The sequence below is a fragment of the Haemaphysalis longicornis genome, unplaced genomic scaffold (genome assembly GCF_048455015.1).
Source record: "Haemaphysalis longicornis isolate Haplotype H1 unplaced genomic scaffold, Haemaphysalis longicornis Haplotype H1 scaffold_1, whole genome shotgun sequence".
NCBI lineage: Eukaryota > Metazoa > Arthropoda > Arachnida > Ixodida > Ixodidae > Haemaphysalis > Haemaphysalis longicornis.
This window is the reverse complement of record NW_027526203.1, coordinates 430,456,279-430,477,365: the sequence shown is the minus strand read 5'-3', so window position 1 is coordinate 430,477,365 and position 21,087 is coordinate 430,456,279. Positions and strand designations below refer to the sequence as shown.

General features: G+C 45.0%; 2 long non-coding RNA genes across 3 annotated transcripts; both read right to left on the bottom strand.

The window, feature by feature from the left end:
* Nucleotides 1-2,100: 2,100 nt before the first annotated feature.
* Nucleotides 2,101-20,451, bottom strand: LOC144155715 (uncharacterized). Its single transcript, XR_013319614.1, has 3 exons — nt 20,257-20,451; nt 6,805-6,867; nt 2,101-6,164 (listed from the first exon to the last, which is right to left on the bottom strand). It is a non-coding gene; the product is annotated as an uncharacterized LOC144155715 (long non-coding RNA).
* On the bottom strand, nt 10,749-12,709 carry LOC144155714 (uncharacterized). Of its 2 annotated transcripts, XR_013319613.1 has the most exons (5): nt 12,399-12,709; nt 11,311-11,437; nt 11,153-11,232; nt 11,011-11,097; nt 10,749-10,941 (listed from the first exon to the last, which is right to left on the bottom strand). It is a non-coding gene; the product is annotated as an uncharacterized LOC144155714 (long non-coding RNA). The 2 variants fall into 2 exon arrangements; XR_013319612.1 differs by lacking the exon at nt 12,399-12,709 and having other exon boundaries at nt 11,311-11,828.
* Nucleotides 20,452-21,087: the final 636 nt, after the last annotated feature.

Below are 21,087 nucleotides of genomic sequence, written 5' to 3'. Positions count from 1 at the left end.
CTTCGCAACATAGACCCCCGGGCCTCCTCCCACGCTGGATGACAGGGGCGCGTTACCACCCCCAGCCTTTGGCCTCTTCCCACACTGGATTACGGGGGCTCACTACTTCCCCTAGCCAAAGAGAGTCTTAGTTGATCCGCAGAAATTTCAACCGCGAATTTTTCCGAATTACCATTCCAAGCACCAACCTCGGTAGCCACCCAGGCTGTCCGGGCCTGCGTCCGCATCACGCATCGGTGTTCTTGGAAGGCACTTGCCCTCAAAGTACCTTGGGAGCCGCTGCAAACTCCCTTGGGCGTTGAATACCCAATACAGTGGACCTGGTACACCACTGACTCCTGCCGTTGCGACGGACCAAAGCAGGACAGCCGAAACCGACCGACACAGCCCAGTCCGCCGGCAGGGGGGGCCACGAGCAGGCCGGCAGTAAGATTTCCCCCCCTATAGCCCTTATAGTCACCGTGTCTCCATATGCAGACATGACTTTCTTCGTCGTTTTCCTCGTGAAAACGAAAAGAGTTCATGCTGTAGAGCAGTGTGGCTGATGTTCGAAACCTACGGAAGTGAAAGGTAGCACCATGTGATGTGAAATGGCGGAACCGCACTCATAAACTTCGTTTCAAAATGGACACCACCAAGTTTTGTGGGAGCTCCGGTGTGTTGCCGTCCTAAATTCTCTTTTACAGTGGCGGAAATCATTTATAAAGGCTAAAAACACCTCTTCCATGTGCACAAATTATTTCACCTCCTTGTTTGTAAACTGCCTCAGGATGTTTATTATTTTTATAGGGAAAAGCACGATTGAGTAATGGTGTCTCCGTTTGAGGACACGACACCATTTGCGTAATGAGTATTCTAGAGAGACTGAACTTTTTTTCTTACCTCTAGACACTTGACACTGCTAAACCTCCAAGTATGGAATTTTTCTGCGGTGAATATAATAATTCGTGACTGAAAGGGATAGACAATGAAGGCTTCAAAGCACGTACAGAGGCGCCACTCCTCTCATACGATGTGTTTCTATACCTAAGGTTCAAACAAAGCACCTTTGGCTAGCCTCCACCATCTAGTGAATCACCTGTGATGCAGCCCCCAACCACATGCACAAGGCCATGTTAATGTACCTCAGGTTGAAACTAAAGGTGGCCTTTTTTCTTGCGTTTTATGTCTCCAATTGGCGTCAGCATAGAGTGGTGATTTAGTCACTTGCCTGTCACTGCATGTCTCTGTGTTCAATTTCTGTCCCTACTGAGGTTTTCCTTATGTGATATAATTTGTATGTGGCAGGTGTTGGCTCTGGTGTCAACTCTAGTGAAGAGGTCACATGCTTTTCGGACGCGGCTTTTTTGGGCGCCTGCTGAGCACACTTTGGCCAAGAAACGCTTTCACGCTGATCACTTGTGCCATGGCATCAAGTAGTTTTGCCACACGCTATATATAGATGGCAGCACAGCAAGACTGACCACTGAAAGCAAGTGAGCGTGGCCAGGCGGAGTGGCAGCTGCAGATCGCATGTTACTTGCTGGCTTTGGGCTGTGGCACCCTTTGTCACCTTCTCCCAATTCGGCCACGGAAGATCCCACATTGCACAGGCTATTTGTCCTTTTGTTGTTACCTATTGCTGAAAATGCAACCTTTGTTTGGCAATCATCACACCATAAAAAGCTAACAGTGCAAACTTACCATATTTCTTTCCTTCAGTTTCGCATATAGCAAGTCACCTGTTCCAACGCACAGGGTATGTGCGTACAGTTACATATATACAGGCGAGGTGGAAATAATGACGCTATCTAGACTTAACAAGAGAGGGTCACATCACAGATATCATTAGTAAAGATTTAAAAATCATACTCACTAATGTAAAGAAGAAAAAAAAAAGAAATGCAGCCTGCCAACTTGAGTGAACTGCTATCTTATTTGACTACTCTTCCTTTATTACCCAACCGTACCACATAGCACACTGCTGCAGAGCAGCGTGACTAGGTCCCTTACACTGTATCTTACAGCCAAGAGAGACTGCACACACAACGCGCCTGCACAGCTATTCAACTCCAATATGCTCTCACTTGTCTTGTGGGTGAATGGGCTCTCAACATCAACAAGCAGAAGGGTTTATTTTCTGCCGTCAAATGTAAGGACATACGGCATTTTTCTTTTTCTGGAATTGTTTCATGCCAGCAAAACTCGCACTCAAGTGCTTTTCTAAGATAATGTAGATCTTTTCGAAATGCTCATCTTTGTGGTGTTGGCACAAGAAAGGCAATGTGTGTGCCTCAGCAAGAGGATCCAATGTAGCCTCGGCCTCATAGTCCCTCCGCAACAATGCACGGGACATGAACTAGAGAGAAATTTGACGGTCAAGGTAAACCACACGATTGTAACAAGTACTGACTGACGCTACGACAAATTGCATTTTCATTCAGCAAAACCTACTGAGAGGCACCAATGAGCTTGCTATGACAGCCACCCGAAACACGGTAGACATGTAAGCTAATGTGACCATCAGACTGATACGAAATTTTTTTTGCTTGGATACCTTGCCAGATAAACAAAAAAGGAAAGTGACAAATATAAGTGCATATGCATTAACTTTAAAAGCTTGGGCATCGCCCTATCATATCCCAAACACTTCGCACGTAATTTTGACCTCACTGTGGTAGTTGTTGCAGCCGCCACAAATGGCACATCGTATTTGTTTTCCTTCCCAGCTTTATGAATTAAAGACTGCTTTCACTTCCAGGTACACAATGAAAAGTACTATGTTCATGTTAGTGTATTAAATACAGCAAGGCACAAACAAAATTTTTACAAATTTACTTCAAAGTTTCTTTAAAAGGTCACCGAACTGAATTTGTTGAAGTCTTATTTTTGCTGCACTGCGCAGTTTAACCCAAATATTCAGTGGAACTCTAGAGCCTTCCTTTATCTGTAATGTGCTACACAAGCAAAACCACCATTTGCGTCTGCCATGCCAATCCCCATAATGACATCTTGCTCGCTTCCAATGTATCTTCAAGCTATCTCAGCCTTCAAAGTTTTTGATTTCCACCCATTTCATGGTTAGAAATATTTTTTGTTTGTTTATTTATGCACAGGTTGCACAGGTTAAGCATGCTAGCAATTTGTTTACTGGCACTCTGCAGACTTGCCAGTGTGTCATCCTAGCTGGCCTCGGCAAATAAACAGAGAGGTCGATGTGAAAAGAATGGCGCTTTTGAACGCACTTTTCAATGTTAAAATCTGTGCGAATCAGTTAAAAAGTTTAGAACACAGCCTATAGTATCTTGAACAGGCACAGCACTCAAACGTGGGTGGCTGTCGGAAGCTGTCCCCCGCCTTCCAAGTGCAAAAAGGGATTTCATTGTGACATTCAGACAGTGGAATTCGCATGTAATTCAGGTCACGTTAGCCATCTGGGGGCCAGGTGCATAATATGAGTACGAAACACCAATGTATTTGTCCGCAACTTCCACAGTGCCCATATCTGACTACAAGTTGGATACTAAACTTTTCAAATTTCCATCTGGGCTATGAGTGTGCTCTTGTGAACGACAATCGATAATTCAGACATTCTGGGCATCTTTAACAAGCGCCGAAAGCATGCACACATGGGTGTTTTTGAAAATGAGAGTTTTGAGTGTTTTTGAACCTCTACCTGAAAATAGCCATGCAGCCAAAAAATAAACCCACGTCCCTGTGCCCAACAGCACACCATCTTATAGCGTCCTCAATAAACACGCACTGAGGTTGCCCAAAAAACGGGCGCGGTGCACAGTGCTTTACGACAGTGCACACCACGCAGAGCATTGATCGAAGACAAACTAAGGGGTTCTAACCAAGCGCCATCTCTTCGGCTATTACAACAACTCATGAAAGCATTTACAAGTTCCAATAAAAGTAGCTCAATATGACACAGTACTGCTACAAATGATATTTATTAAAAGTCAATTCTCAACCTATATCCCTTACACTTGTGTGACATTGTACTCCTACTAAACAGCCACCTACAAGCTCCTTTTCGTCTTGTCAGAGCCATAACAACGCGACTGCCTGCAGTCACGGCCTGCCTCTCAGATGTAGGCCTTTCAGGGCCTACGCACTCCATTGACTGTGCGTGATCCTTCATTCGAACGAAACGAATTCAAAGCTCCAATATTTATGCCTATTGGCTGGTCATGCAGCCTTCTTTGCAGTAAGCAAAATTAATACATGGCACGTAATGATTGTGTGCTCATATGCAATCTCTGAATATTTTTAGCGCCTGTTCTGAGCCCGTCGCATTGCTTCCTGACGAATTCGCAAGTGACCCATCCTTGTCAGAAACAATATACAGCTGTTTCGCCTTCACATGAAGGCACCGATGCGCTGTCACTGCAGCAGACGGAGGAGGAAGTTGCTTCCCTGGTGTCATTCGCAATGCGTTCGGATTGCACCCCGGTGCTCCGTCAACTCTCTCGGTGTGCAGCGGGCCAACCAAAAATTGCCCCACAACGGTATGTCCCAGTTTATCGAGGACAGATGGTGCGCACCGGTGTGGTTTATCAAGGATACCAGGGCAGGTGATTCCAGACTTTTATGAGAACTGAAAGCGCCAATTATTACCAGCCACTAACTTCGCAATACAGACATGTGCACTGAACAGTGATTTTAGCTAAACTACTGAACGGCACAGAATAAGTCCGGTGGTGATTACATACCCCACTTCGTACAATATGAGCCTGGACTATGAACACGGCCATATGGCCCACTTCCAAAAGAGGCATTTGCGTTGTTCTGAAACCTTCACTGTGCAGTGAGTGAATAAATTTACTTCCTGAGGACGGTACGATGGCCTAAACCAGTCCTAAGTACACTATAAAAATAGAGAGCAAGTACAATTAAAACAATTCATGTATCTTAACATAGGTCAATTTCAAGGAGTATTTTACAGAAATTAATTCCCCCACTTAAAAGGGGGCACTTGGGCCGTTATGCAGGCATATCTTTTATCACCTGACACATACACAATCTATAATCACCAAACTGTACTTCCTTCCTGCACACTTGTATCCTTCCATTTTAGATTCCATATGCTCGCTCTGCCTCTGGAACAAACTAAGCTGGCTGGAAGATAAAGCAAAACATTTGGTGGCATTACAAGGTTCAGCCACTCCTATAGGTTCTACTATGGAATGTCTTTAAAACTACTGCGAGTGGAAACAAACAAACAAAAAACGAGCAAGTTGTGGTGTTGCTTCTCAGGTTGCTTATTATAATGCTCTCAATAGGAAAATATTGTTGGCCTTGCTGATTTTAAGTCCTAACAAGCCCCTCTGGGAATCGCTAGCCTTAATAGTTGCACTGCAGGAATTCAGGAAGCCTAAAAAAATGGTAGACTTGGTGAAATAACCTTTCATGGGATGCACCTGACAAGTCATCTCATTTGGGTCAACAACCGCAACTTGCCCGTTTTTTGTTTGTTTGTTTGTTTGTTTCCACTCACAGTAGTTTTACATATGTTATATATGGTTTCAGTGCTAGACATAACCTGCCAAGTGATCTGCGGAACAATGCTAAATTCAACTCTATGCTCAAACCGCATTGCACCAAATTTAAGAAGTGCCCCAAACGGGCACCCTCCACATTGCACCTAGATGGAACCTTTTGCTTGCTACTTGTATAGCTCCCTTCACTGTCATGGATGGGCCAAGGGCTGGCAAGAAAGTCACGAGTCTGTGACCAGTGTGTGCATGAGCAAAGGTAGCTATACGCAGGACGGGCATGAGCAGAGGAAGGTATCTAGATCAGCGTAAACACAGCAAGGAAACAAGACTAAAGGGAAAAGCTTTAGAAGGCAAAAAAAGGCTATGACCAAATGTTTGTGATAAATAGAAAGAAAGGAAAAGTCCTATGCAGTCTGTCGTTCAATGATGTCTCATCACAAGGCATGCGGGGTTCCCTGAGACATCATGTTGTGGCTGGCTCGCGGAACAGAACTGCACCACGAGTCCAGGCCCAGGACAGCAGGCAGGCATCAGAGACTGTGCACAGCAGTTGCCAGCTCAACGGCACAGCAATAGGTGTGAGCCAGGGTTCCACCTCGAGGGGTCACAGGACTGCGCTCCCTCATCCAGTGCATCACCAGCTCCAGGCATCGGCCAGCGAACAAATGGCCGGGAACCGTGCTTAGTGGGTGGGGGGCAAAAGCAGCGGTAGTGAGCCGGGTTTCCACCTTCGCAATGAGGGTCACAGGGCTGGGCTCTCTCGCCCAGCGCGTCACTGGCATTCACGTACCAATCTGCATCTGATTCCATATCTTCCCACTTTGAATGCTCCTGTCCTCTTCCTCATTCACTCGCACCTTATCACAATACCGTTGGCTAAATAAGAGTGTTTTCAGAAAGATCTGAATGCATCTCCACTGAAAGGTTACGCGTGGGAGGCAAAGCACTGCTTAAGCATTGCCATATCACTTCTTAAAAATTTTGTTTGCATCTTCATCATGACCCTACTCTCCCTGTTTATAAAGAATGGGTGATTGAACAGCCACTGCCCCCAACGAGGGTTCCACTTCTTAGGCTACTCCTCAAGTTACGACACCCATGCAAACACCCTTCTATTCCTAAAAAAAACCCTGTGTGAGGCTTCCCAGCATTGCATGCCGTATTACTCCGGAAAATTCAAATGCATGTTAATTTGTTCAGGTCAAGCTTGTTACTTCCCAATAAAAAGGGGACAGCACAAAATACACATCCCCAGAAGTCTGTTTCTTGCAAAGCTACACTTGCCCACCATGCAGAAACAAGTCTTTAGACAGATACTTACTGTGCAGTTGCTAGCAGAATCACCCACAGATGAGAATGAGATGGGAGAAGTGGAAGGCTGCACCTAGAAGTGTAAGGATGGTAAAGAAACACCACATTGCCCCAGGGGCACGCAGAGGTTGGCAACTCTTCACTAAAATTCAACACATCTAGGCCCTTATGTACATCATGCCATTTTGCTAACCACACAATACTGCAATTTACAACCACTGACAAAGGAATTCCGCAGAAAACTTCACTACTCACTCAGTGCCTCACATTATTTGAGCCAACTTCAACCATACCCGCCTTTTGTCTTGAATTACCCTTCAATGGCGTCAGGAAATGTTTACGCATTACATACTTTGCGGAAACAGATCTCAGCGGCTTTTTTGTGTGTTGTTAGCTGATGATGCACCTCTGGAATAATAGCGAAAACCCCAACCCTCGCTTGTAGTTCGCAGGTGTATCAGAAGTCCTCACGACTACACTTAAGTCTGACGTGCACGTCAGTACAATAATTACTGTGTAGGCACTTTAGGATGTTCCAATCTCCTTATTCGCAGTAAAATTAAATTTCTTCCCAAGCACACCCATCAGAATAGCCTGCACACGCTGGTGATGCTGTAGCAGGAAGTCAGACAAACTCACGTCATACTTTTCCAATGCTGTTACATGCCGCTGGCTTGTAGCTTGTTTAAGCAACATTGCATTGTGAGAAAAACTGAATAACTACAACAAGTACCAGCTTAATAAAAAATAAATCTACAGAGCAATGTTTTGAAGCATCAAATAATCTCTTCATGCTTGAGTCTTCTGCATACTTGCTTAAACACATGTCAGCACAGCAAAATTCAGCTTAGCATCTGCAATCCAGTGATAATATTTGACAGCGCCAGCTCTTACCCAGAAATTTCTTGAGATTGTTGGCAGTTATGCCCTATCTTAATAGAAAACAAAAATTACCCCCTCTATGTCCCACAGTGGATGCTAAATGTGAAATTAGCGCATCACACCCAATCTGACCTTGGAGCCAGTGGAGAAGGGTTTAACGCGCCGACGCAATGCAGGCGATGAGGGGCGCCGTAGTGGAGGGCTCCGGATTAATTTTGACCACCTGGGGATCTTTGACGTGCTTTTTGCCTCCATCAGAAAAGTGGCCGCCGCAGCCGGGAATCGAACCCGCGTCCTCATGATCAGCAGCCTAACGCCTTAGCCACTGAGCCACTGCGGCAGGTTGTGGAGCAAACTCATTTCAGGATCAGATAGCAATGGCTAATTATTGCTTACAATAGGCAATTTCCGTGTGCATGCAGGGGATGGAGTACATGTCCAAATGGTACAAGCGTATTTGCCTTTACATCAAAATCAGGTAGAGATGGCTCCAGCAAAGATCCTTTGCACTTTCCTAGCAACAGTTGCCCTGAAGCACAAGCAAGCACTTGCATGTTAGCATAAGCATTGATCTAGGTGGAAGATGTGTCCCAACTTTCTTACCCACGGTTGTGAGATCAATCAATGTTTCGCGGCATGTGCTTGGGAAAATGAACTGCAAAGACTTCGTTAGCTGGCCACATCTAAGAACTGCAAAAACTGCAGTACCAATGAGCATTTTTGACCTCAACAGCTGGGCCAACTCCCTTGGCCACGCTTGTATCATGAGCGGTCAGTTCAGGTTTGTTAGAAATCTGGGCCAATTAACTTCCCATCAATTGTCACTCGGTACTGGAGAGTGGTTCTCTTGGGTCAGACTGGAGCTCGTTGGGAATGTGTGCGATATGTTTGAGATCTGTCCACCCAATGTCTCCCTCATTCCATTGTCTGACCCAGCTGGAGCAGCCTTGCTTATAATTTCATGTGGGGATCGAACGGAGTATCCTCCACATGTAGCCATCACCAGAGTTACGCCTGGTAATCTGTAATTATTAACAGCAACTAGTCATTAACAGTGACTCTGGCTAGTCAGTGAGCCGTGGCGGTTTGGCCGGTGGTGTAAACTAGTGTCACTAAATAAGGTTCTAGTGTAAACAATATACTGAGTTGTGAAGCAAGCGGGGCATGGGTTGCATGGAAGGTGGGAGATTTGGCGACGCTTACTAGATACTAGACTCCTGTCAGGAAACCAAATAATGTGACATCTGAATGGTAGGGCGTAAACAGCCATACTGGATACATACGCGGCCTTGCGCATGCGCGTACTCGTTTATGTTATAAGGCAGATAAAAAAAATGTTAGCAGTGGCTTAGCTCGGCTATTCCAGGATATATGTAGCGTGAGCTAAGGTTGAGCTGGTTATTCTTAGCTTTCCTGGTTGTCTAGGATGAGCTTGATTATCATGCTTACTGCTGCTTCAATGACACACACACGGTATACGCATTATGTGACACATGTATATTTATCAAGCGGCTCCGGCTCAGCGTCACCAATCGCCCCAGAGCTCAGCTGGTTCCACAGGCGCACACCGGTGTTGCTGACACGCATGATGAGCTATCGGTTCCACACCCGGCCACCCCTCGCATGATCATAAAGTGGACCGGGCTGCCACGTGCGGAACGGAGGTCGGCGAAGACGCTGGGCGCATGGGGTGTGTGAAAGACGCCGGGCAGCGAGCAACGTTCTGTGCGCCGTGTGACGTCACTGCTCCTCGCGCATGCGCAGCACGGCTCTCCAGGAGCCACGCGAAACTGCTCAACCTCGGCCAGTGTAGCTCACGCTACAAAAACAATGGTGCGACAGACCATGACTGAGCATACTAAGCTTCTCAGAAAGGAGCTGTAGTAATATGCAAGCAATTTGTTCCAACTCTATAACAGCTCCCGTAAAGAACCACATAAAACCCACCCACAAATGTGCAGATGTAGCTATCACCAAGGGATCCTTTCGTTGTAAACAGAGTTGGGCGTCCGCGGAACGACTAAAGGCATTTAGGCGCTCGTTGAATATATCTATGCCCTAGTAGCACAGAATGTTGCCCGAACATTTCCACAACGTTTCCCCTTAACGTTGCCAAAACGTGGCTAATGTCCGCTTTTTTTAACGTTAGTGCAACGTTTCCCAGAAACATTGCGTCAACATGATTTTAGCATTGCTCCAACATGGGGGCAACGTTTTAAGGGTGTTGTTTTAATGTTTGGATAACGTTGTTTCTGACGTTCGTCAACGTTGCTACACTCTTGGAGCAACCTTCCAGCCACGTGCGGGACACATTTGAACAACGTTATGAGACGTTTTCTGATGACATTGCAGCAACTTTTCAGCTACATTTTCGCAACGTGCATACCACATTTAGGCATATCCCTGTACCATTCGGACGTTGTGATAACATTGCTACAATCTTGCAGCAACTTTAGATCCACACTTTTAACATGAAGTTAGCATACAAAGAACGTTGCTGCAACGTTCAAGCAATGTTTTTATGAAGTTGCAATAACATTCCTACAATTTTGCGGTAACTTGCCAGCTATATTTTTCCAACGTGCGGGTAACATTTAGAAAACGTCGCTATCATGTTCAAGCGATGCTTCCTACAACGTTACCGCGACTTTACAGATACGTTTTTTCCCCACGAGGGCCGCATCCGCGCACTGTTGATATGACGTTCAAGCAATGTTTCTCTTACGAAGCGATGATATTGCAGCAATGTACAGGTAACTTACAGTTACATGTATCTAATATACATGCAACAATAACTAGATGAAAATATTATAAGTTAACTTTTTCCTAGACAGACGATTGTTGACTGCATGATAAGCGAGCACTTCAAACGTCGTCCTCATAAACTCCTGAAAGGTATAAACTGGCATTTTAGACTGCATGTTTATACATTTGATCCCTACACTGACCAACACACACAATTAAGGCAGTCCGGCAAAATAACAAAGAAATGGCGGAATTTTAAAGCAAGGAACATGCCAGCTAGCGTAAATAACAACACTGACACTCTTTAAGATGAAAGAACATGTGCGTTTTATTTTACCATTAACAATAGATCCGAATACGTATTGTGTTAAAGCAATTGAATTTCGCAAGTACGCTGTTTCAGCCGTTGTCTTCGTTTTTCTCCTCCTGGGCTTGCTTGTTCTTCTGCCTTGACAAGTCAGTTTGATGACATACTTGACGGCCATGAACCCAGTAACATGGGGTTGTTACTGCCACGCTTCTGCGAAATGAAAAAAAGCTGTAGTTTAGGAGAAGTTGCAAAGTTGTTACAGCATAGACAATGTCTCACCTCTCAGAACACCAGGAATTTTGGCATACAATATGGCCTCATCAATTTTCTTGTACTGGCACTTCAAATGAGGTTTGACTGCCATTCCTGGAAAACAAACAAAATGGCATTGCTCTAACACACAGGGTGCTCAGAAGCTCACCTTCAGTTTGGATGACGCTTGCTGCCAGATGAGCTTATTCGTGTGTCAATGTTGTGGTGCTGGTAAATCATAAGGTATTTCTGAAACAAAACAGAGTGTATAGAAGTGGTTCAGAAAACTGAAGTGAAGCAAATTTTAGCTAATAGAGAAAACCTTACCGTTAGGAAGGAATATTATAGCAAAACAGGCCTCTTCACTTTTCACTTTGTCTTGCTTTTTTAACTTTTTCTAATGCCCGTGCCAACTTTATGACGCACATCGCTTGAGTTGGTTTCTCAAGCATCCCTGGAAAACAGAAAAGGACAAAATACTGAATTATATAAAATACCTTACAGCTTTCTTTCCAGGCCATTGAGTAATTAAGTGAAAAGACTTCGATCAGACAGCTTGCCAGAGAATTTTCAATTAACAAGAGAAGCCGACCAACTGATGACGACGTGGTACGTCGGCAATCATTGAAAGAGGACGATAATTACCTCAATGGCCATAAACATAAAAACGCAACGAACAAAAATTAGTAAACAGGCAAATGTAAAGAAGGGAAACATTACATGTACAACTAGATGAAATTACAACCGTGTATTTTCTTGGTTGCCTAATTTTACCTTTTGCTCTCGAAAAATGTGCTAAAAACTGGCTTGAGCTGTTTTATTTTCTTATTATTTATTTTTGATCATTTTATTTATTTATTTTTATTTGTCATTTATTTTCTTTATATATAGTTATAAGCATCCGACGTAGACCAGCCTTTCACATGGAAAATATGTGAATACTACAAAGACGTCAGGCGTTGTTTTACATCGTAAGATGGTTCGCATAAGCAGCTGATAACATATGGCTTAACTGCAACGCTAAATTGTGTGCCGTTACAGCATGCCGCCGAAACTCGCGTGAAATTAAACATAACAAAGTTATATTTATTAGTTGTATTTTTCGCGTTCGTGAGCAGCTGCGGCGAGAAGTAAATTAAAAGCCAATCGTACATATCAAGGTTCTTGCAGAACATATATACACTCGATTTCAGCATCATAACAAAAAATCTACTACTGAGCGCCCACCTGATTTCTCATTATACTCTTTCCATAAAATTTAAGTGAATACGTGTTCCCCTTTTACAACCGTACGCATTCACAAAAGCAAGGATATGCTTAGAAGTTAGAAACGGGAGGGCAATCCTGTTCCCGCTCTTTTACGAAGTAAACTGCATTCGAAAGAACGAGGCGAGCTCAGAAAATCGAGCGCTTACCTTCACTGGTCGGTTGCTATGAACTTTCCGGGCCGCAAATATTCGCCGTAACATGCGGCCACACAACAATATTTCGTATGACATGGTTCCTTCTCCATTCCGTTTGATTGTCACTATGGCTGCTCCTTTCTGAAAAAAGCGCGCGCATTTCGTCTACTCTTCCCAACCCACCGCCGGCTGCCAGTCGCAAAGGAGCATGAGGGGAGGACCCCTCTGCGAGGGGCGCGCACGTGTGCGCGTGTGAGAGGAGGGTAGGACGCTGGCCAAGGACGAAAGCGTTTTCTTTCTGTCTTTTTTTTTTTTTTTCGGCCATCCCCAACTCGCGCTCGGCTGCTGAAACTTCCTTCGCGACACACAGAAGGGACGGGACGGGACGGAGCGTCGACGAAAACAAAAAATAAGGCATGCAGGAAGAAAGGAATGCGCGAGACAGCGTGCCTGATTCCCAGCTGAAGTCTCGGAAAAAGGCGGGGTTCCGAGAACGCCTGGCGCCCTGCTGTATTTCGTTTCGCGCCAAGCAGAACGCAACAAGTGTTCGATGCATTGGAACCTCTTACGAATAAAAATTACACCAGGAAAAATCTGAAGATAGTGTGTGCAATGCTATTGGAAGGGAACAAGAGCAAAAATTTTCAGGTTACTTGGAAGGTTCGTTTGTATAATGAGAAAAGATCCTTGAAATAGGCCAATGAGCTTTCGTACAGGCAGTATCTCCTGGAAAATGGGTGTCACACCAGGGTTAGGTCTTTGTTTTGTTTTATTGTTTCATATATGTTACAATATCATGGTGCTCTGACTTTGGCGCTCGAGGTAGGGGGAATGTCTATGGGGAAGTTGAAATATAAAACAGCCCACTTCATGTTGTCTATTTCAAACAAAGGTGCAAGGTGTGGACTAGTTGGAACGTTCGCTGATCAGAGGGGCTATAACAGTGACTAAATGTCACAAGAAGGGGGCAATTTAAAGTACATGAACTTTGGGCTTGAAACTATTTCATAAATCAACCGTAATTACTGCGGCAATGTATATATGAAGGGAAAACACACGATTGTAATTAGCTGGCGACATGTATACGGCTCGCACACCCATATGATGCACAGAAATTTATATAGCTTGCATATAAAATTTCTCCAGTAAATTAATTTTTTCGAGCAATTATGAGGATCCAGCAACAAGGCAATGTTTGAGCCTTCTATCTAGATTATTTTTGTTTAGGGATATACAGGCGGCAACATAAAACAACCCGGCCATGCATGCTTTAAAGGGGCCATAAATAGGCTTCCGAAGGTCGCCATTGTAATCGCGCAATCACTAGAATACCCATTCACGGCAACATTTACCAAATATTACACCTATTACACCTAACGAATAAAAACATGAAGCAAAAATTTGGTGTCAGTACTCCTTTAAGAGAGAAAGTTAACAGTGCGAGTCGCTTGTGAAAACTTAGCACAATGGAACTGGAAATTTTCCTTGTCGATGCACGATTACCTTTTTATAATGCAACCGTTTACTACCAAAGGAAGGCGCGCAATGTTTTAACAATAGGAAAAGAAAGTTGGGAAGTCATTTCTGGATGCTGTTTTCAGGCAGTTATGAAAGAAATGTGCGCGAACTTCTTAAAGATACGGCCAACACGTCGAATGAAAAACACGGCGTATACCCGATCACTTTGTCTTTCCATATGGTGCACGTTTCCCAAAAGAACACATCTCCATTGTAAAGAGGCCGCGTTAAATTTCGGTATGATGTCATGGTGAAGTGAGCGGCTATGGAACGTAAATGAAGCCAAGTCGGAGTAGATACCATTTGACGATGGCATAAAAAGCTATTTTCTTGTTGAAATTCCAGTTTGTTTATTTATTCAGCAAATAATGATTGCAAGATAACACACGGCAATGAAACCCAAGTTCTCATTCGTGCCTCACGACGTCGAAATGCTGCGCCGTCCGTTTCACGCGCGCGTTGGGTTAATTAGCAGGCGCTGTGCATTTGGTCAGTTTCCTGGATATATGCGGCATGCACATGGACAAAAACGCACCCGAGTGGCATTTGTAAAAGACTCACGAAAACAGCCCGATAGTTGGCCATACGTGACAACGCACAGTTGAGGGTGAAAGCTGCGCGGCTTTATCGGTGCTCAGCAGCTGTGTTTTGCTCTTTAAGTTTAATGATGTGTTAAAATCGCCCTAAAATATCTGATTTGACTGATTATGAGGTTTCATGCGCCGACGCTACACAGGCGATGAGGCGCACCGTAGTAGAGGGCTCCGGATTAATTTTGACTACCTGGGGATCTAATTAACGTGCACCGAAATCCCGAACACACGGGCATTTCCGCTTCTCGCCTCCACACACACACACACAAAAAAAAAAGCGGCTGCCGCGGCCTGCAATCGAGCCCGCGTCCTCGGGCTCAATCCTTGGACTCATCGCTAGCACAACAGCCACTGTGGTGGGTTTCTAGAATAACTAAATCACACTATAAGATGAGACAATCGGTATACCAATTGCATGAGCGACACGGCCTGCAGGGGCTGGTGCGAACCGTTGAGCGCACGGATGTTCCAATAAGAGCGTATTCGCAAAATGGAAAAGTTGGTTTCGTACATCAGTGAAATTCTGCTTAAAACACGTCATTATTTGGGTGTCATTTACACGGATCTAAGTTGATTTACACTGCAGGTATTGATTTTTCAGAGCGTGACTGTCGTGCCTAATTGATTGGCTTTTTTACTAGGTGTGGCACAGCGACGCTTCATTGCACACGTTCACAAATTTCGCGGGGACTGGACTTCACGGAAACGCGTCCATAGCCAACAAAATCGGCCGCTTAGAGTTATTGTAAGTCCAATCTGTCCTCAAGAAACTCATGTGTCAGATGCACGCCGCCAAGAAATTTTTGCGGGTATACGTCGTATGCGTATATACCTTTAGGAAAAGTGAATGAAAAAAAAAAACGGGTATAGAAATAAGGTGCTTCGTTGTTGAGTCATATCTTCAAATTATTGTAGGCACCTCACCGTAAAAAAGTAAAAATTTGTTCATCAACTCCATAAGAAAAGTGCGACTAGCACGACGAGTATAGAAAAGTCATGATTGCTTTTGAAAGTGACTGTTTTTGAGCGATATTACGAAGGCTGAAGTTCAAATGGGACAGATAAATGGAGCAGGGATAAGCAACAAGCAGGGGGCGAGGGGGAACACAAACTTCTTGTTATTGCATGTTTACTGATGAAAACAAATAACGCGCTGCAAAGATTGGCTTAAACTGAGCTTGCTATTCCGTAAAACTAAGAGGAAACATGTAGAATACAGATACAGTAATCCCTCGTTATAGCGAAGTCAGCAAGACGGCGAAAAATTTCGTTATAAGCGGTATATTGATATAAGCAACCACTCGAGAAAAGCTAAACCAGTTTAGCTTATTATACGCCACAGCTGCGAGGAATCAAACCATAATGTATTCACTGAAGCAAAGCGTTATTCAGAATAAGCTGTGGTGGCTGTTTCATGTTGTTGCCGGGCGAGAGCAACCCCTGCTACAATTTGACCATTTGACCAAGCAATGCAGGAGGCTATGGTCGCCGCCCACAAAAATTGGCAGCGGCAGTGCCCCTTTTATAGGGGGGCGTGCGGGCGTCACGAAACGCTATACGAGAGTTTTGCGCTGAAAAGCGCCGCAGATGCCGTGGCTCGAGACGGAGGTTGTTTGTTGAGCTCAAAAAATAAATAAATAGTAATAATAAAAAGATTAACCGCTAATTGGGCGTACAAAGCACAATCATGAAAACTGATCGGTTTCGCATTAGGGGCATTGCATGATCACTGGGAATTGTTTTCCCGAGTTGTGCAGCCGTGAAGTTTGCAACACAAGAGTTCTTCGGCGCCTCGTTGTCGGCGACACTGCCAATTCTACGGTTCGATTGCCAGTGTTCGCGCACCGTCGTGTCCACGCCCTTGACCAATGTGTTGCGACGAAGTTCAATGACCCTACCATGAATTTGGACCGTTTGCCCAAAATGGGGATCACCCGAATCGAGCATGACCGACTCGAGAAAACCGCCGTCGAAGTACCAGCTTGTGTTGACCTACCATGTTGACAGCCTGACTCGCCACTGGGTCACCGCGGCACGGCGACGCCTCCGCTCGCCACTTAACCCACACCCGCCATGTTGGAATTAGCTCTTCTGGCGCTTCGAGTAATGCGGCCTAAAATGCATCCGTTTGGGTAGGGACCAGAATAAATTTCGAATGAAGCGATATTTCGAATAAAGCGATTTCGTTATAACGAGTGACTACTGTATGTATATCTATTGGACGTAGTTTTTCGATGATTATAATAATTACGCCTGCGTGACTAATAATAGAAGTTCGATTTCTTACACGTGTAGGAAATCGCCGCGGGCCCATGTGCAACACAAAGAAATGCCACTGCCAACACGATCATTGCGGGGGAATTTGCGGATGACGCGAGCTCACGCACGACACTGATAACTTAGTGAGGCTAGAAAGTATTGGCTATGATCGGGAATCTGCCTGCCTGACCTGTTAAAATTCTGTTCTCCAACGTAAACGAAGCCTGTTAGTGTATTTTTTTTAGCTTTACAAAATGATACAGCAATAAATGAGTGTTTTTGTAAGTTTTTCCTGAACAAAAAAATATTTTGTTCGCGCTCAACCTTCAATCGAAGGTGCCATATTTGTGGTATATTTTCATTAACACCAAGAACGGCGATGAGATTTACCCGCTTACTAAAAAATGAAATAAAAACGAATTTCATTCATGGGACAGCCGGCGGCCATCTTGAAAAAAATGACCGTCTTAGAACGGTGCAGCACCTGGCTTGTAACGCAAGATGCGCGGAATGGCGGTATTATTTTATTCGAGGCTGCATCCACTCTAAGATAATATTGTGTTAACATCCAAAAAATGAGGGACTAAAATAAACGGATCTGCCGCCGAGTTTGGCTACGCCATCCGTCGGACCGGCACCACGCGTTTCTTTCGTTTTGAGAAACGTTCAAACGTTCACGGTTCCTTTAAGATTTCATGGGGGAATCTACACGCTCAGCGTGACACTTCTCCACATGCATTTCTGCAGTTTTTCGAGAGCTGTGTTTCTAAATGATCACACATCGATGTAGGGTTTTTGCGGTCTGCCTCTGAACCCAGCAAACCACGAAAGTCCATAGGATATCCACAAATGGTCACAATATCCAATGTCATTTCAGGACATTCATGTCATGTCCATACAATATGTTTCACCCAAGATCATCTGATTGTGGACATCCATGCGATATCACTGCAAGTGTGTTATAACATCATTACGCGATATCACTAGGACGTCCACAAATTTACATTTTTCCTTACACTGAGAATTCGCATTCATAGCGTGGTGTACATATAGGGGCCCCAGCCACACAAAGTGTGTCTTAGTTCAAATCTCCCCTCATCCCCGTCTTTCCAGCTCCAAAATATTTTCTGGCCTGTTTCTAACTCATATTTTAAATGAAGAGCGGGTAGTTATTTGATTTGGAATTTGAGCGAAATCTGGTTTGCCTTTGTTTGATTCGCGAATTGGATACCATATTTTAGGCTGCTTGATTTATGTGGATGGAGAACAAGTGGGACTGTTGATTTTCTCATTCAGTTGTAGGTGAGCACTGGTACGGAGGCTGCAGTACGGAGCCAGTTACGGAGTCTGCTGAGTAGGCAGGATTCTTGTCACCCAAATTTGATGCTTGGGATGCGAGCGGGTGCATTGCATGATGCAACCCACGCGTATGGGTATTGCTTGTTTGGTTCTTGCGCGATGGAGTGGCGGGCCTCGTCCAGTCTTGTAACGTCGGGGGAGATGAGGGTGACGGCCGAGTAATTTTGCAGCGTTTTACTGCATCGTGAATAGCCTCGTGGCGTAAGCGGTCGAAGGCTTTGCGAATGTTCAAAAGGACGACAAAGGCCACGGTTTTTGGTAGCCTTCGCGTTTTCTAGTGCAGAGACAAGGTCGGCAATTGAATCCAATGGCACTGCGCTGGCGAGGAAAACCTGTCTGCGGCCCAGGGTTCAAGTTGCAGATTCGTGCATACTTGTAATTCGAGGCGTGCGAGCGCCATGGATTCGAGAATTTTGGAGGCAACGCTCGTGAATGAAATAGGACGAAAAGAGGAGAAAAGTTTGGGAGATTTGTTTTTTTTTAGGATGGGAGGGACAAGTTGGAGGCCAAATTGAGCAGGGAGGGTGCCGGAAGACAAGTGGAAGTTGCAAAGTCAAGAAGGCGCGAGTGCTGCCTCTCGGCTACGGGCGCACTTTTCCTTTTTGCATTTTGAATGACCCGCACCAGCTCGGCCGCCATGAAAGGAGCTTCAAAAGCCGTGCTCAGGGCGAAGGAGGGAGCCGGCGTGGGGGCGTCAGATTCTTCGTTTTGGGCTGCGGCAGGGTTTGCGCGAGAAGAGAAAGCTCGGCCACGTTTTTTCCCCTTGCGATGGAGCGGGCGAGGAGGGAAGTGGGGGGGGGGGGGGGGGGAGGTTGTATGTCGGGGCAGGTCGGGGTCGCGGAGATGGCGCGAAGCAAGTGCCGTGCAAGGAAGAAAAGAATACTTTTCTTTCCTGCATGGGTGAGGCCCTCGTCCTGCAGTAGACAGGCTGACGATGGGGATTTCATTTATGTGCGTGCGTGTGCGTGTAAGTGCCGTATTATATGCAGCTAAAGTACAGTAATTAAAGTACACGAGGCGATGGTACAGTGAACCAACATTTTCTAAACCAACCTAATCTAAAAACGTTGCAGTGAACTGTGGCTAAGACGTCCATTGGGCATAACCATTTGAACTTTTATAGGCGACGTAATTTCTGTTAGTGTGGTGTTTCACATAATAAATAAATGGAAAGCTGCTATACATTCAACATTCCTCAATATTGCGGCAACCTAGATAAACATGTACACAGACAATGTTAATTTGAAGGTTTTTCGTGAGCATTGCTAAATATGTAGAAACTGTACGTACGCGTTGATCACTTTTAACCACACTCCCGAAATTAACGTATCCTGTAACTATATCGCAAGTACGGGATCATTTGAATTTTTAGGCAGCTTATGTAACTCCACGTGAAATCGTTTATCATCATAAATATGACATTTGCCAACATTCGGCAACATTGCTGCAACGCGAAAAAAGCGTGTAAATGGCAGTTTCTCATGCGTTGTTTTTAAACGTTACATGAATGTATCCAACGTTGGCCCACATTTGGCAACATTGCTGCAACGCAAGAAAATGTGCATGTGGGCAACATTGCCTATGCGTTAAACGTTGCGTGAATGTTGTTGGATGCGTCCAACACTGATTTTACGTTGGCCCACATTTGGCAACATTGCTGGAACGTGAAAACACGTGCATACGGGCAACGTTGCCCATCCGTTGTTTGTAAACGTTGCATGAATGTTTTTGAATGGGTCCAACGTTGGCCCACATTTGGCAACATTGCTGAAACGTGAAAAAATGTGCATACGGGCAACATTGCATATACGTTGTTTGTAAACGTTGCGTGCATGTTGTTGAATGTCTCCAACGTTGGCCCACATTTGGCAACATTGCTGCAACGTGAAAAATGTGCATACGGGCAACGTTGCCTATACGTTGTTTGTAAACGTTGCGGGAATGTTGCTGAATGTGTCCAATGTTGGCCCACATTCGGCAACATTGTCACCACGTTGTGTAACGTTGCCTAACGTTACACAACATTGGCAACACGGCAGAAACGTTGCGGCAACAATTTGTGCTACTAGGGTGTTGTTTAAATCAGTCTGTAGTTTTCAAATGAGGCGCGCAGAACATTGGCGCTAAATTTTAAGACTTACGTTCACGAGTCATCTCCAGCAGCGGGAGCTTTTTCTTAGTCACGCTCGTACGACCGGCAACACTCGCAGGCAAGCGCCGCATTTTTCTGTGCTTAAACGACAGGGCTTCATACTTAGGGATTCATATTTGTATGAATCAGTAAGTATGAAAGTACGTTTTCAATCAACCGCGACAAACTGACCACATGATCAGTCTATCCCATCGTGCGTTGCAGCTACCGCCTGCTACATCACGTGACAAAGCAAAACCAGCATTGTGATGTTTTCAACTTTGTCTTTCGTTTTTGCTACCGTTATTTTATACTTTTTTTTCGTTTAAACCGACGAATTTCGGTGTGGCTGCCCGTTTTATTTTCGAAGTTTAAAATGCGGACATAAGCACCCTGTAGCAAACTCTATGCCTGTAGCAGACGACGCGTAGTCTACGGGTCCCGTAGCTCAGGCAAGAATCAGTTGTGCTAGCCACCGGGTTTCTGCGACAGTATTTCCAAAATGAGTCGAAAAAGTGCACGCCACGATGTGAGTCATTCCCAAGAATTTGTGGAAAACGCCACCGAAGCCGACCACAATCCTGGTAATGAAAGAGGAGCTGTCCAGGTAAGAACGAGCATTTGAGCGGCAGGCTGCCTTTACGCAGCGTATTCACCTGCGTCCTTTTGGTGTTTATTTAGGCAGCAACATCGCAGGCGGAGGAAGGACATTTCCGAAATGGCCGGGACATCGCGGACGCTACCCTTGCCCGCATCTGCCAGAACGTCATCGAAAAGCTGGCTGAGCTAGCGGAGCGCAGGCGCCACCACGAAAATATCGTGGCTAGCGCGCGAACGCTGT